Source organism: Saccopteryx leptura, chromosome 5 (assembly GCF_036850995.1).
Source record: "Saccopteryx leptura isolate mSacLep1 chromosome 5, mSacLep1_pri_phased_curated, whole genome shotgun sequence".
Lineage (NCBI taxonomy): Eukaryota > Metazoa > Chordata > Mammalia > Chiroptera > Emballonuridae > Saccopteryx > Saccopteryx leptura.
In genome coordinates, this window is record NC_089507.1 from 134,932,849 (window position 1) to 134,949,560 (window position 16,712).

The 16,712-nt window shown below is 39.4% G+C and overlaps 1 pseudogene; it reads left to right on the forward strand.

The window, feature by feature from the left end:
• Window positions 1–13,054: 13,054 nt before the first annotated feature.
• LOC136405329 (prothymosin alpha-like) lies at window positions 13,055–14,197 on the forward strand (annotated as a pseudogene).
• Window positions 14,198–16,712: the final 2,515 nt, after the last annotated feature.

The window sequence follows — 16,712 nt, forward strand, 5'->3', positions numbered from 1 at the left end:
GCTCTCATTTCTGCAGAAAAAATTTGAATCATCCACAGATTAGAATTGTCTAATTTCTTTGTCGTGACTGATGTGCCTGCCCATTCCATTCCATGTGACAGACTTTCTCAATTCTGATACAACTGACATTTTGAAAGAGATGGATAATTTCTTGTTGCAGAGAACTATGTTGAGTGTTTAGTAGCATCCCTGTCCTCCACCCACTGGAAGCTACTCAATGTGAAAACCAAAAGTGTTTCCAGACATTGACAAATGTCCCTGGGAGGCAAATTTATCAATGGATGAAAACCACTGCTTTATGAAAATTTGAATCAAAAGAAAATGATAGTTCTCAGTCTTAATACCATTCTGACACCATCTAAAAAGTATGTTATAAACAGAGAGAGTGCCTATGAGCAAAATGAGAAAGTGTTTACTAAACTTTGTTAACATCTTAGGAACCAAACAACATTCCTCTAGGAACCATGAAGTGCTCAACACACAGGGGAGGGGTCCATTTTCTTTTTACTTCACTATAGAGTGAGAACGAACAACTCCACTGGATGTAGTAGTCAGCAGAGATGTGTATTGTGGATTGTCATGACAGAAGAAGTGAGAGGTGGCTCAGGGTAAACCCTGGACCAGCTGCATCAGTAGGAATCAGCAGCAGTGAATCAGAAGCTACAGAAGCATTAACAGTGATGCTGGGATGTAGCAAATAGCATACAGATAGAAGGTGCCTAAAGCTAATTTTCAACCCACCTACAAATAACAGCGGCTGCTTAAACCTTAAAATGGCTAAAGTGACCTGTGATTCCAAACGAAGCTTAGATCAGAAGACATGATTTGTAAGAGAAGCAATGCTAAAGGGGGTAAGGAGCCCAGATTCACAATGACAGTAGGGACAGGTGACTCACTCCTGAAATAACCCGGCTATACAGTGGTACCTTGAGATACAAATTTAATTCGTTCTGTAACCGAGCTTGTAAGTCAGTCAACTTGATATATCAAACTGCTGATACTGGACTCATGTGCCAACGCGCCAACTAGTGGCAGCTTCCCAAATCACGACTTGTATCTCGGAATTTCGCTCAGATCTTGAACAAAAATACGGACCGAGTCACAGCTTGTATCTTAAAAAAAAAAATTCATATGTTGGTCTGTTTGTATCTCAAGGTACCACCATATTTGAAGTGGTGGGAGAAGCCACCTTAGAGAGGGTTCAAAACCTGAGTAGGTAATCAGAGAAAATAAAACAGCAAAACCATGCATTAAATTTAAAATAGGCTCATTTGAATCCATAAGCTAATAAAAACTAGGAAAAGTAGGATTATGTATAAAGCAATGACCTATCATTTAAATTGAACATTTGTAGGCACCTTATGTGCTGTAAATCCATGAATTCATTAGTTCCCACTAGTAATAAAAAAATGAAGTCCTCAGAAAAATTTTAGTGGCTCTTCACTATGCTTTATGACTGACTACCAAGAAAAATTCAAATTTGATTAAGTTATAGGTTTTGTCCCTCATTGTAATAAATTATGATAAATTTAATGAACTTATGGTTCTATCCTATCAGTGTCTATCTATTTGAAGTTCACACAGTCCTTTGAAGGTACAGTGCAATTTTTATCAGTGATTACATTATTTATGAGGCTTGTCATACATAGTTCAATACATGAATAAAGCACAATGATTTCAAACATGGAATATTAAGTAAATATACTGAAATGTTCAGATCAGGTAGGAAAATTATAGCTAATCAACCTCACTTAGCATACAATATCAACTATTTAGTGGCCCAATAGGAATCTTTATTTATTTATTTTTTTTCTTTTTGTTTTTCCTTTTTATTGAATTCATTTGGGTGGCACTGGTTAACAAAGCTATACAGGTTTCAGCTGTGCAATTCCACAACACATCATCTCTACACTGTATTATGTGTTCACCACCCAAAGTCAAAAATCCTTCCTTCACCATTTATACCCCTACACCCAAAGGTGGATTTAACGGCAGGTGCACCAGGTCCACGCCCTGGGCCCCAACTTCTGAAGGTCTCCAAAAAACCTCAACTTTACACTTTTTTTTTTATTTTTTATTTATTTTTTATTTTTTTATTTTTTATAATAAATTTTTTATTAATGGTAATGGGATGACATTAATAAATCAGGGTACATATATTCAAAGAAAACATGTCTAGGTTATTTTGTCATTAAATTATGTTGCAAACCCCTCGCCCAAAGTCAGACTGTCCTCCGCCACCCTCTATCTAGTTCTCTGTGCCCCTCCCCCTCCCCCTAACTCTCTCCCTCCCTCCCTCCCATGTCCTCCCTCCCCCCACCCCTGGTAACCACCACATTCTTGTTCATGTCTCTTAGTCTCATTTTTATGTTCCACCAATGTATGGAATCATGTAGTTCTTGTTTTTTTCTGATTTACTTATTTCACTCCTTATAATGTTATCAAGATCCCACCATTTTGCTGTAAATGATCTGATGTCATCATTTCTTATGGCTGAGTAGTATTCCATAGTGTATATGTGCCACATCTTCTTTATCCAGTCTTCTATTGAAGGGCTTTTTGGTTGTTTCCATGTCTTGGCCACTGTGAACAGTGCTGCAATGAACATGGGGCTAAATGTGTCTTCACGTATCAATGTTTCTGAGGTTTTGGGGTATATACCCAGTAGAGGGATTGCTGGGTCATAAGGTAGTTCTATTTGCAGTTTTTTGAGGAACCACCATACTTTCCTCCATAATGGTTGTACTACTTTACAGTCCCACCAACAGTGAATATGGGTTCCTTTTTCTCCACAGCCTCTCCAACATTTGCTATTACCCGTCTTGTTGATAATAGCTAATCTAACAGGAGTGAGGTGGTATCTCATTGTAGTTTTGATTTGCATTTCTCTAATAACTAATGAAGCTGAGCATCTTTTCATATATCTGTTGGCCATTTGTATCTCTTCCTGGGAGAAGTGTCTGTTCATGTCCTCTTCCCATTTTTTTATTGGATTGTTTGTTTGTTTGTTGTTGAGTTTTATGAGTTCTTTGTAGATTTTGGATATTAGGCCCTTATCTGAGCTGTTGTTTGAAAATATCATTTCTCATTTAGTTGGCTGTCTGTTTATTTTTATATCAGTTTCTCTTGCTGAGCAAAACCTTTTTATTCTGATGTAGTCCCATTCATTTATCTTTGCCTTCACTTCTCTTGCCATTGGAGTCAAGTTCATAAAATGTTCTTTAAAACCCAGGTCCATGATTTTAGTACCTATGTCTTCTTCTATGTACTTTATTGTTTCAGGTCTTATATTTAGGTTTTTGATCCATTTTGAATTAATTTTAGTACACGGGGACAGGCTGTAGTCAAGTTTCATTCTTTTGCATGTGGCTTTCCAGTTTTCCAAACACCATTTGTTGAAGAGGCTTTCTTTTCTCCATTGTGTGTTGTTGGCCCCTTTATCAAAGATTATTTGACCATATATATGTGGTTTTATTTCTGGGCTTTCTATTCTGTTCCATTGGTCTGAGTGTCTATTTTTCTGCCAATACCATGCTGTTTTGATTATCGTGGCCCTATAATATAGTTTAAAGTCAGGTATTGTAATGCCCCCAGCTTCATTCTTTTTCCTTAAGATTGTTTTGGCTATTCGGGGTTTTTTATAGTTCCATATAAATCTGATGATTTTTTGTTCCATTTCTTTAAAAAATCTCATAGGGATTTTGATAGGAATTGCATTAAATTTGTATATTGCTTTGGGTAATATGGCCATTTTGATTATATTTATTCTTCCTATCCAAGAACAAGGAATATTTTTCCATCTCATTGTATTTTTTTCGATTTCTCTTAACAATGCTTTGTAATTTTCATTATATAGGGCCTTTACGTTCTTTGTTATGTTTATTCCTAGGTATTTTATTTTTTTTGTTGCAATCGTGAAGGGGATTATTTTTTTGAGTTCGTTTTCTAATATTTCATTGTTGGCATATAGAAAGGCTATGGACTTTTGTATGTTAATTTTGTATCCTGCGACCTTACTGTATTGGTTTATTGTTTCTAATAATCTTTTTGTGGAGTCCTTCGGGTTTTCGATGTATAGGATCATATCATCAGCAAAAAGTGATACCTTTACTTCTTCTTTTCCGATATAGATGCCTTTTATTTCTTTGTCTTGTCTGATTGCTCTGGCCAGAACTTCTAGCACCACGTGAAATAAGAGTGGAGAGAGTGGACAACCATGTCTTGTTCCTGATTTAAGGTAGAAAGTCCTCAGTTTTATGCCGTTTAATAGGATGTTGGCTGATGGTTTATCATATATGGCCTTTATCATGTTGATATATTTTCCTTCTATACCCATTTTGTTGAGAGTCTTAAACATAAAATTGTGTTGTATTTTATCAAAAGCCTTTTCTGCATCTATTGATAAGATCATGTGTTTTTTGTTCTTTGTTTTGTTGATATGGTGTATTACGTTAACCGTTTTGCGTATGTTGAACCATCCTTGAGATTCTGGGATGAATCCCACTTGATCATGATGTATTATTTTTTTAATATGTTGTTGTATTTGGTTTGCCAGTATTTTGTTTAGTATTTTAGCATCTGTATTCATTAGAGATATTGGTCTGTAGTTTTCTTTCTTTGTGCCATCCTTGCCAGGTTTTGGTATGAGGGTAATGTTGGCCTCATAAAATGTGTTTGGAAGTATTGCTTCTTCTTCAATTTTTTGGAAGACTTTGAGTAGAATAGGAACCAAGTCTTCTTTGAATGTTTGATAGAATTCACTAGCATAACCGTCTGGGCCTGGACTTTTATTTTTGGGGAGGTTTTTAATAGTTTTTTCTATTTCCTCCCTGCTGATTGGTATGTTTAGGCTTTCTGCTTCTTCATGACTCAGTCTAGGAAGGTTGTATTGTTCTAGGAATTTATCCATTTCTTCTAGATTGTTGTATTTGGTGGCATATAATTTTTCATAGTATTCTACAATAATTCTTTGTATATCTATGATGTCTGTGGTGATCTCTCCTCTTTCATTTTGGATTTTATTTATTTCAGTCCTGTGCCTTTTTTCCTTGGTGAGTCTTGCCAAGGGTTTGTCAATTTTGTTGATCTTTTCAAAGAACCAGCTCCTTGTTTTATTGATTTTTTCTATAGTTTTTCTGTTCTCTATTTCATTTATTTCTGCTCTGATTTTGATTATCTCCTTTCTTCGGCTGGTTTTGGGTTGTCTTTGTTCTTCTTTTTCTAGTTCCTTAAGGTGTGAAGTTAAGTGGTTTACTTTGGCTCTCTCTTGTTTGTTCATATAGGCCTGAAGTGATATGAACTTTCCTCTTATTACTGCTTTTGCTGCATCCCAGAGATTCTGATATGTCGTATTTTCATTTTCATTTGTCTGTATATATCTTTTGATCTCTGCGCTTATTTCTTCTTTGACCCATTCATTTTTTAGAAGTATGTTGTTTAGTTTCCACATTTTTGTGGGTTTTTCCCCCTCTTTTTTGCAGTTGAATTCTAGTTTCAAGGCTTTATGATCAGAAAATATGCTTGGTACAATTTCAATTTTTCTAAATTTGCTGATATTGTCTTTGTGGCCCAACATATGGTCAATTCTTGAGAATGTTCCATGTACACTAGAGAAAAATGTATACTCTGTCGCTTTGGGATGAAGTGTCCTGTAGATGTCTATCATATCCAGGTATTCTAGTATTTCGTTTAAGACCACTATGTCTTTGTTGATTCTCTGTTTGGATGACCGATCTAGAGCCGTCAGCAGTGTATTGAGGTCTCCAAGTATGATTGTATTTTTGTTAGTTTTTGTTTTAAGGTCAATAAGTAGCTGTCTTATATATTTTGGTGCTCCTTGTTTTGGTGCATATATATTAAGGATTGTTATGTCTTCTTGATTCAACTTCCCCTTAATCATTATGAAATGACCATTTTTGTCTCTGAGTACTTTTTCTGTCTTGTAGTCAGCATTATTAGATATGAGTATTGCTACACCTGCTTTTTTTTGGGTGTTGTTTGCTTGGAGTATTGTTTTCCAGCCTTTCACTTTGAATTTGTTTTTATCCTTGTTGCTTAGATGTGTTTCTTGTAGGCAGCATATAGTTGGATTTTCTTTTTTAATCCATTCTGCTACTCTGTGTCTTTTTATTGGTAAGTTTAATCCATTTACATTTAGTGTAATTATTGACACTTGTGGGTTCCCTACTGCCATTTTATAAATTGCTTTCTGTTAGTTTTGTATCTAGTTTGATTCTTCTCTTTTGTTTTTCTATCATTTGTTTTTGTTTGTTTGTGTTCCATACTTCTTTCCTCTGTTGCTACCTTTTTTAAGTCAAGTGTTTTTGTGGTGTTTTTTTCAAGGGTGGTTACCATTAAGTAATGAAAAGGGTACCTACCATATTCATTGTAGTACCCTATCTTATAAGTATTTCTGCACTTCATCGTCCTTTGCTACTGTTAATCTCCATCCTCTCCCCCCTTTTTTTCCTTTGTTGTCACAGTTGAAGTTTGGTTTTATTGTGTTCTTGGTGGAGCTGTTACTTGTGGTGTTGTTTTCTTTTGTTCTTTGAATCTGGTTGGAAAACCCCTTTAGTATTTCCTGGAGTGGGGGCTTTCTGTTGATAAATTCTCTCATTTTTTCTGTATTTGTGAATGTTTTTATATCTCCTTCATACTTGAAGGATAGCTTTGATGGGTATAGTATTCTTGGCTGAAAGTTCCTCTCTTTCAGGGCTTTAAATATTGGGGTCCACTCTCTTCTAGCTTGTAGACTTTCTGCTGAGAAATCTGATGATAATCTAATAGGCCTTCCTTTATATGTTGTACTCTTCTTTTCCCTGGCTGCCTTGAGAATTTTTTCTTTGTCATTGGTTTGTGTCATCTTTATTATGATGTGCCTTGGAGTGGGTTTGTTGGGGTTAAGAAAACTCGGTGTTCTGTTTGCTGCTTGAATTTGAGGCTTTAGTTCTTTCCACAGGCTTGGGAAGTTCTCGTCTATTATTTGTTTGAGTATATTCTCCATTCCATTTTCTTTTTCTTCTCCCTCTGATATACCTATTATTCTTATGTTATTCTTTCTGATGGAGTCAGATAATTCCTGTAGGGCTTTCTCGTTTTTTATCATTTTTGAGTCTCTTTCTTCTTCTCTCTGTTGTGCCTCAAGTTGTTTGTCTTCTATTTCACTAATCCTATCTTCAATCTGGGCTGTTCTGTTAGCTAAGCTTGTTACCTCGTTTTTCAGCTCGTGAATTGAGTTTTTCATTTCTGTTTGATTTGTTTTTATAGTTTCAATTTCCTTGGTAATATATTCTTTGTGTTCATTGAGTTGGTTTCTGATCTCCCTATATTGCCTTTCTGTGTTTTCTTGTATATCTCTGAGTATTTTTAAGATTTCTATTTTAAATTCTCTGTCATTTAGCTCCAAGGCTTCCAATATGTTAAGTCTTTTCTCCATAGATTTTTCCACATCTATTTGTGTTACCTCTCTTTCTTTTGTATCCATAATATTCGATTTCCTCTTTCTTATCGGCATCTGAGGGTGGTCTTGTTGATAGCACTAATTAGAATTAATAAAGAGTAAAAAGTAAAAAAAAAAAAAAAAAAAAGTAAAACACCCCACAAAAAAAAACCAGTAATAATTTATTATTTCCCCCTTTTTTCTTTCTTCTCTTTCCCTCCTCTCCCCTCCTCAGGGAAATATCGTGCCTATAATGGAGGGCCTGATTTGGGGTGAAGAGTTCAAGGGGCAAAAAAAGGGAGTAGGGATCTACTAAATGCAAAAAAAAAAAAAAAAAAAGGAAGAAAATCTTAGACAAGCATAAGATGATTTGCTTGTAAGTGATGGTCAACTAAGAGATATAATGAGAGGGATAAGAGGGAACCAGAAAAAAGGACCAAAAAAAGAATAATAAAGAAGAAAAAAATAAAAACAATAAGTAAAAATCTGTTGTATTAAGTGGAGCGAAGACTAAATACAATGGAGACCTTGGGTTGGGAGGACCCAAAATGCCACAAAAATAAACAAACAAGAAAAAAAATAAAAACAAATGGAAAAAAGAAAAATAAAGCCAAAAAAAGCCTTGAGTCCCAAATTAATTTGTTCGTTATTGAGGATTAAATGGGAGGAAAGTATAATGAGAAAAGAAAAAACGAATAGAAAGGAAAAAATAAGAAAAAGAGAAAAACGAAGGAAGAAATAAAATAGGAAGAGAAAAAAAACAAAATAAAGCAAGACAAAAAAAAAACAAAAGAGGAGAGAGTGAGATTTAAGTGTTTTGGAGTATAACCTTAAAGGAGGGTGAGGATGAAGAAGAGAAATAAAATGTAACACTCATGGGTAGTGTAGTTCAAGAAAAGGGAAGCATAAGATGGGCAGAGAATAGAAGGACCGAGGTGGAGGAAATAAAGGCAATAAGATAGAAGAAACAAACAACAACAACAACAACAAAAATTAGTGGAACAAGTTGTAAAGTTTGTGGATTTTTCCTGATTTTGAGAGGTTAACTTCTTCCTTTTTCTTTTCTCTCCCTCTTCCTGGTCGGTGACTCTGTACCCCATGCTCTGCCCCTGTGTCACACTTAGATAGGGATTTGCAGTTGATGGGATTCTATGGCAATGTCATATAATTGGCTTTAGTCTTGCTGGTAGTCAAGGCTTGTTGGCGTTTGCAGGGTCCAACGATGAGAGAGTTTGCTTTCCTGGATTCTCTCTCCTAGTCCCCCCTTTCTGAATTAGCTGTCTGGTGATCCAGCTATAAGGCTGCCACTGCTTCTGCCTGGGGAGTAAGAGGCTCAAAGAGCTGGGAAATCCCCACTCTATCCCCACTCAGTGCAAGGCTTTGGGTAAGGCTCTGGCAGTCAGGGCCTCCAGTGTAATCAGGCGGGGGTGGGAGTCAATTGTTGTCAAAGTGACTGTTCAGCGCCTATCATTCAGTTGGACCTCTCAACCCAGGCTTTCCACACTTTGTAGCCTGTTTTTGCTGGGAAGAAGAGGCACTAGTCTCTGCTTGCGACTAGTGTAGTATAGATCTTATTATCTGCCAAGTCCTTCTTGTTAGCGTTTATCCCTGAATATGGAGGCTCTATCAATCAGAAGTTGCCCCCGCCCCTTTAGTGAGAGGCACTAAAAAATATCACGCCTCTTGTCTTGGATCGCTGAACTGAGAGAGATCTTATCAATTAGAACCGAGGGTGCGCAGATTTCATGGGTTAAGCTAATTTCAGTGATTGGGTCGCAGCTGTGCTCCCGAAGGTATTTTAGGCTGCCTGCGCACGTCCCTCCCCCAACGCTTGATTGTTAGCTTGAATGGCTGGGTGAGGTGCTCCGCCCACGGAGATAATCTCCCAAGTCTCTCCCGCTCGCCCTGCCGCTGGCGGCTGGATCGCACCAGGCGCAGGATAATGGCGCACCCTGGGTGTGCGGGCCAGTAGGGCGCTCTGGACGCGTGGAATGCCCAGGGCACGTGCGCGAATGGGGTGCTCCGGGCACCGGTGGCTGGCGACTCTCACTCGTAGTGCGCGGGCCGCTGGGAACGTAAGCGGTGCTCGCTCTGCAACCGGACCGGGCGCGTGCCCGGCGGCTCGCGGCGGCTCGGCGGCGGCTCGCGGCTCCCGAATGTGGGCTGACTCACCACAGGCGCACTTCCTCGCGGCTTGAATGAACGTCCCTGCGGTAGCTTCCTCCACACCCTTGTCTCTCAGATTCAAGTGATAACAGTCCTTTCGCTTTCAGTTTGTGTGGAATTCCGGAATGCTCCGAGGATAAATTTTTCTGTTTCTAGTTGATAAATTTGTTGTGATTTAGGGGAGAGCTGTCAGACGCGCTGCTCACGGCGCCATTTCCGTGACGTCACTCCAGGAATCTTTTAACAACTAGTGCAGCCCTGGCCAGTTGGCTCAGCGGTAGAGCGTCGGCCTGGCATGCGGGGGACCCAGGTTCGATTCCCAGCCAGGGCACATAGGAGAAACGCCCATTTGCTTCTCCACCCCCCCTCCTTCCTCTCTGTCTCTCTCTTCCCTTCCCGCAGCCAAGGCTTCATTGGAGCAGAGATGGCCTGGGCACTGGGGATGGCTCCTTGACCTCTGCCCCAGGTGCTAGAGTGGCTCTGGTAGCAGCAGAGTGACACCCCGGAGGGGCAGAGCATCGCACTTGGTGGGCAGAGCATCGCCCCTGGTGTGCGTGCCAGGTGGATCCCGGTCGGGCACATGTGGGAGTCTGACTGTCTCTCCCCGTTTCCAGCTTCAGAAAAATACAAAACAAAACAAAACAAAGAAAAAAAAACACAACTAGTGTAAATCTTAAAGCTGCAAATGGTGGTAATGTGAGACTTCCTAATATGGCATTGTGATTGTACACGTTTACTTTCTCTCAGTTAGTAAATTGTCATTAAAAGGACAGTGAGATTAAAAAAAAAAAAGGCATAAATTAACAAAGGCAAATAGAAAAAAAAAGGAAGAGATAATAGCAGATATGTGATTTTATCTGTATGCAAGATATGCATGAGATGGAAGAGCAACCATTCATTTGGTTGGAGGAGGGAGTTATAACTTGGGTGACTACAGAGATTGATACTAGTAGGAGACTAATCCATTTTCTTTCATAAAAGCCCACAAGTGCTCAAGAATTGGAGATCCAGTTTACTTTTGGATTGCAGGTCAGGTGCTAAATTAAAAACAGGTGTAATGCTGGTGGCTGAGGCCAGGCAGGTTAACATTGGATTCGGGCAGATGGTAGAAACTGTGGAGCCAGAAAGCGTTAGTTAGGGTGATTCCATTTAACAAAGTCTTACAATGATGGACAAGCACACAGTCAGGGGGAAGCCTCTTTTCCGGCACACAAACAGAAAGAATGGCCTCTCACAGCAGCAGGCAGGCAACCGCCCTGCAGAGTCCCTAATCTCTCTCGAGCTCAAGCATCCATAGCCTTATATAGACCATACACACATGTGGCATTCACGTACCAATCAGACAAAGTGCTTGCAGCTGATAACCCCACGAGCAAGCCTAACACAGCTACCTCATACAGGGCACCTCTATAATAACAGATGCATGTGAATACTTTTCAAATACTTTTGTAAAGTCTTAAAATTTTTAAGGGATATGTTATGTTCAACATATATGACCTAGTTCATTTTCACCTAAAGGCACTTGTATTAACAACAAAGACAGATTCACATTTAGCCATGGAATCGCTAGAATATCCTGAAAAGAGACTCAAGATTTAAATTATTTCTCTAATGCAGTGATTTTCATCTGGTGTGTGGTGGCAGGCATACAAGAATGTTTAAAACATGGAATACCTGATTTGTCACAGTCACTGACCTCTTTTCCCTTAGACTGCCATATAAAAAATGACAACAGTCAATATAACAGTAGCCGTCTGGTTTAAAATAAATAAAAGTTATACCTATTTTTTTGTCAGACAGGCAAAAAAATATATCTTTGGTATACAGCAGAATTTTAGTAATTAGTTTATATATGCTACAAGATGAAAAGGCTGAAAATCACTGCTCTAACATGATCTTTATGCAGATCAGACATAGTTGTACTTGACTTAACCATGACTGTACAAAATCGAGGACTCTGGGACACAAGGCTTCTCTAATAATTATCAAGCAAGCACTTGATAATTAATAGATTTCCTAGATATATCAGAAAGCCCTGACCATCTGCCCCCAGAATGCAGTCAGCTCAGCAGGTGTCTGACCAACTGTGAATTAGAAGCCAGTCTCATGTGCATTTGAGGAAACTGGACAATTGTCCAAGGTTGATCATTTCTGAGTGAGCTAATTATGGAAGAGCAGCCAAGTACTACAGCAATGGTGATGTTTGGCAAAGCAGTTCCTCAGGCAGCCAATGTAGTTTTCCTCTTTAAGATGCCTGTCTCCCTTAAACTGACATTGCAACAGAAAAAATAAAATCTACCTGTTGGGAAACAGCTGTGTTAGGCTTGCTTGCTTGCATTTTGCTTGATTACTGAGAGAGCATGTGGCACATGTAAGGCTACCAGTGCTTTGACTCAGGGAAGATTAGATCACTTGCCTGCCACAGCGAGGGACCATTTTACTGTTCGTTCACCTCCTACCCGAGAAGCGGTTAACCCCTGCCTGTTTGCTTATCCACCATTGCGAGACTATTAATTGAGAATGGCCCAAAGCTTTCTGGTTCTGCAGTTCCTCTACTGCCTGCCAGAATCCAGTGTGAACCTGCCGGGCCTCAGCTTCCGGCATTTTATTAGGCTCACCCTAATTCAGTCAGCCTGTCTCCTAAGGGGTTGCATTTCCTAAGACAGACAGGATCCCTGTTCTTTAATAAACAGAAGAGGTAAACAGAAGATGTAACAATGTCAGAATAGATGGTTGAATATATACACAAGTAATATACTATGTACTACTTGTACTTTCTTCAAGGCCATGTTCATTTACTATGACTGTAAATGAGAAAACAGAGTCAGAGGAGAAAAATAAACAAAAAAATATGGGATTGATTGAAACATGGATATGAGATGATTAGACCAGACAATCACTAATTCTGTTAGTGAGAGACTGAAATAAATTGAATAAAAGACTGGGTGTTGGTGATATGACATTAGAGACAGGGTAGTGAGCAGACATGGTAGACAACATGGAGACAGGTTTTGAAAAAAGTAAGTAAAAATCTACATAGGCAATCTGGCATCTAGCTCTTTTGCTCTACCTATTTATAGAATACAACTGGTTAGGATTGTATCTCATTTTAAACAGGGCACAACATCTGAAAACTAAACTAACCCACCTCAGAATAAGAGGCATCTATATGTTAAAATGTGCTGTCTTTTCTTCAATATAAAAGCTAGTTCATCATACATGCAAACTATGGTTAACCTAACAATAGATAAGCTTTGACTTTTTATACAAGAAGTCCAATCATATTTTTAATGTCTCACTCTTTAAAAATGATTCCCCTTATAAAACTCCAGGAAGATAACATAGAGACTTGCATGACTCTGGCTACAATGATATCCTCTTTAGCTAGAACACCAAGACACAAGAAACAATCAATAATCTGAATTTCATTAATCAAAATCTTCTGCCCCACTGGCTGCTCTGAAAAGCCATCTTTGCATTGTTCCTGCGTCCGTCTCTCTGCTCGCCGCAGCCACCTTCGCTGCGCGCCTCCTCCGCCGCCGCAAATTCCGGCAGCTTTTTCTCCAGAGTCTTCGAACTCTTGGTTTTTGTTTTTTTGTTGTTGTTTGTTTGTTTTTTAAATCTGCTGCACCGAATCACCGGCGTGCCCACCATGTCAGACGCGGCCATGGACACCAGCTCCGAGATCACCACCAAGGACTTTGAAAGAGAAGAAGGAAGTTGTGGAGGAGGCAGAGAATGGAAGAGATGCACCTGCTAATGGAAATGCTAATGAGGAAAACGGGGAGCAGGAGGCTGACAATGAGGTAGATGAAGAAGAGGAAGAAGGAGGGGAGGAGGAGGAGGACAAAGAGGAAGGTGATGGTGAGGAAGAGGATGGCGATGAAGATGAGGAAGCTGAGGCAGCTATGGGCAAACGGGCAGCTGAGGACGATGAGGATGATGATGTTGACACCAAGAAGCAGAAGACTGATGAGGATGACTAGACAGCAAAAAAGGAAAAGTTAAACTTAAAAAAAAAAAAGAGGCCACCGTGACCTATTCACCCTCCACTTCCCGTCTCAGAATCTAAACGTGGTCACCTTCGAGTAGAGAGTCCCGCTCTACCACTCACCCAACTTGGGCAGCGCCACCGCAGATGACACGCGCTTGCCACCACACAACCAAAACCACAACGTGAATTTGCAACAGGGGAGGAAAAAAACAAAACTTCCAAGGCCCTGCTTTTTTTCTTAAAAGTACTTTAAAAAGGAAAAATTTGTTTGTATTTTTTATTTACATTTTATATTTTTGTACATATTGTTAGGGGTCAGCCATTTTAAATGATCTTGGGATGACCAAACCAGCCTTTGGAGCGTTGTCTGTCCTACTTCCGACTTTACTTGTGGTGTGACCATGTTCATTATAATCTCAAAGGAGAAAAAAAACCTTGTAAAAAAAGCAAAAACAACAACAAAAAAACAATCTTATTCCGAGCATTCCAGTAACTTTTTGTGTATGTACTTAGCTGTACTATAAGTAGTTGGTTCGTATGAGATGGTTAAAAAGGCCAAAGATAAAAGGTTTCTTTTTTTTTTCTTTTTTTTTTTTGTCTATGAAGTTGTTTATTTTTTTTTGGCCTGTTTGATGTATGTGTGAAACAATGTTGTCCAACAATAAACTGGAATTTTATTTTGCTGAGTTGTTCTAACAAAAAAAATAAATAAATAAAAAATAAAAAAAAAGAATATAAGGTACATTCTGGGAGGAAATCTTTGCAGAAAACACATTTGATAAATAATTTTATCCAAATTATACAAAGAAAACTTAAAACTCAACAATAAAAAAGCAGACAACACATTTTAAAAATGGCTGAGACCTTATGTAATACTGGTGGCCCCTTACAGTGATGGGCAGACAATCTGGGCATCTGCTATTTCCCATCTCTTTCAAGCACAATCACCCATAGCTTTATAGGCCATACACATGTGGCACAGCCATATACTCATGTGCCAATCAGACAAAGTGCTTGCAGCTCATAAACCTGCAAGCAAGCCTAACACAGCTGCCCCACACCTTAGCAAACAGTTCAGCAAAGAAGATATACAGTTAAGCCCTGGCTGGTTGGCTCAGCGGTAGAGCATCGGCCTAGCGTGCGGAGGACCCGGGTTCGATTCCCGGCCAGGGCACATAGGAGAAGCGCCCATTTGCTTCTCCACCCCTCATCTGCGCTTTCCTCTCTGTCTCTCTCTTCCCCTCCCGCAGCCAAGGCTCCATTGGAGCAAAGATGGTCCGGGCGCTGGGGTTGGCTCTGTGGCCTCTGCCTCAGGCGCTAGAGTGGCTCTGGTCGCAATATGGCGACGCCCAGGATGGGCAGAGCATCGCCCCCTGGGGGGTAGAGCACCGCCCCTGGTGGGCGTGCGGGGTGGATCCCGGTCGGGCGCATGCGGGAGTCTGTCTGACTGTCTCTCCCTGTTTCCAGCTTCAGAAAAATTAAAAAAAAAAAAAAAAAAAAAAAGATATACAGTTAAAAAATAAGCAGTTGAAAAGATGCTTCCTAGCATATGTCATCAGAAAAATGCAAATTAAAACAATGAGATGTCATCCTGACCAGGTGATGGTACAGTGGATAGAGCATCGGACTGGGACGCAGAGGATCCAGGTTCGAAACCCCAAGGTCGCCGGCTTGAGTGAGGGCTCATCTGGTTTGAGCACAGCTCACCAGCTTGAACATAAGGTCACTGGCTTGGGCAAAGGGTCACTCGGTCTGCTGTAGCCCCCTGGTCAAGGCACATATGAGAAAGCAATCAATGAACAACTAAGGTGCTGCAATGAAGAATTGATGCTTCTCATTTCTCTCCTTTCCTGCTGTCTGTCCCTATCTGTGTCTCTCTCTGTCACACACACACACACACACACACACACACACCAAAAAGAACCCCCAAAACAATGAGATGTCACTACATACTTATTAGAATGGCCAAAATTCAAAACACTGACACCTTCAAATGCTGACTAGAATGTGCAGCAACAGGAACTCTCATTCATTGAGGATGGGAATGCAAATAGTACTGCCACTTGAGAAGAAGACAATTTGACAGTTTCTTATAAAGCTAAACATACTGTTTGCATATGTATTACCAGTGGCCAAGTTCAGGCAGATTCACACTGGATTTGGGCAGACCACAGAGGAACCATGGAGCAGAAAGGCATTAGGTCATTCCTATTTATTGTATTCTCACAGTGGTGAGTGAGGGAATAGGCAGGAGACAACTGCTTCTCACAGCAGCAGATGAGCAAACGGAAAAAATCGCCTCTTGCAAGCAGCAGACAACTGGTCAGAAAAACCGCTCCAAGGAAAAGTGCCCATAGCCTTATATAGTCTACATATGTGGCTTCCACACTGCAACCCACATTATTCCTACCAGGTGCTCATGCACTAATCATGCAAAGTGCTTGCAGCAGAAAAATAAGTAAGCAAGCCTAATACAGCTGTTTTTCCTACAGCACTCAATCAAGTAATCCTGCTTCTTGTCATTTACCCTAAAGATATGAAAACCTATGCTTACACAAAAACCTGAACACAGATCTTTATAGCAACTTGCCAAAATTGAAAGTTACCAAGATATTCCTCTATAGATGAATGGATTAATAAACTGTGGTATATCCAGAACTCAAAGGTATATGCTCCTAGATTCCCAAGTTCTACTGAGTATTTTCATAATAAAAATTAAAAGAATACTAACCATAATATATTATTACAAACTATCAGGACATCAGTTTACAGAAAAATAAGCAGAATTATCTTATGAATGACACTGGAAGTTCATGTTTGCCTCACTTTTCTGAACCCTCAAGCAAATATTATAAAATGTTTCAAATTATATTATGAACACATGTATGTGATAAATTAAGTTACTTCCGAATTTCCACATATTTTTCCTTTTTATGTAGTTATTTGAGTGTGAGATGTAGTAGAATCTAGAGAATTGTGTATAATAATTCTTAGTACCTTGTGTTTAATAAACTTTACAACAGGCCATTTTCCAGTTCGGTATTAACTTCTGTGGTTTTAGACTAGATCATGTGCAATGCAGGGACAAATACTTTTGTTTATAGATAACTCATT